Source organism: Physeter macrocephalus, chromosome 8 (genome assembly GCF_002837175.3).
Source record: "Physeter macrocephalus isolate SW-GA chromosome 8, ASM283717v5, whole genome shotgun sequence".
Lineage (NCBI taxonomy): Eukaryota > Metazoa > Chordata > Mammalia > Artiodactyla > Physeteridae > Physeter > Physeter macrocephalus.
The window spans coordinates 45,813,379-45,814,223 of NC_041221.1; positions in this window are offsets into that span (position 1 = coordinate 45,813,379).

Consider the following 845-nt stretch of genomic DNA (forward strand, 5'->3'; position numbering starts at 1 on the left):
GGTAGGCCAAATTTGGCCCCTAGGCCATAGCTTGCCAACTCCTAAATTAAACAAATAATTCTCGAATGCCTGCTATGACCCGTGAGGCATCAGTAACCACCAGGGATACACAAAGAACAAAACAGAATAGTTACTGTGCTTGTGGAACTCTCTAGCGTGTATGTTCTGAGATGAGGGGTAGACAATTTAAAATATACCTGCGGGCTTCCCTGGTGGCGCAGTGGTTGAGAGTCCGCCTGCCGATGCAGGGGACGCGGGTTCGTGCCCCGGTCCGGGAGGATCCCACGTGCCGCGGAGCGGCTGGGCCCGTGAGCCATGGCCGCTGAGCCTGCGCGTCCGGAGCCTGTCCCCCGCGACGGGAGAGGCTCACAGCAGTGAGAGGCCCGCGTGCAGCAAAAATAAATAACTTCATTAATTAAATAAAATACACCTGCCATAAATGACTTCATTAAGTGCAGAATCTTTCTTTAGAGCAAAACTCACCCCAGACATGCAACTGATAGGTTTGTCAGTTTAGATTTTTGTCTCATGATTCTTTTAAAGCAGGCCTAAGCTAGTTTGAACCTGGATTCGAATCCACCACCTTAGTCTGAAACAAGCCCAGTACGTTTGGGGGCTGCCAGGGTCACCAAAGAGGTACAAGCATCTCAGAGTCTCCATCCCTTCCTTCCCTCCACTTCTGCTTATAGCAACACTCCTTTTACCCACACTTCCTGTTTCTGGCACTTGCCTTCTTTTCTGCTGTTTATACTTCCCCCAACACTTCCCCCATGTGGTTAAACAAGTATAAAGTCCTAAAGCTGTACATTTAAGTTGCCCTCTCTCTCTCTCTCTCTCTCATTCAT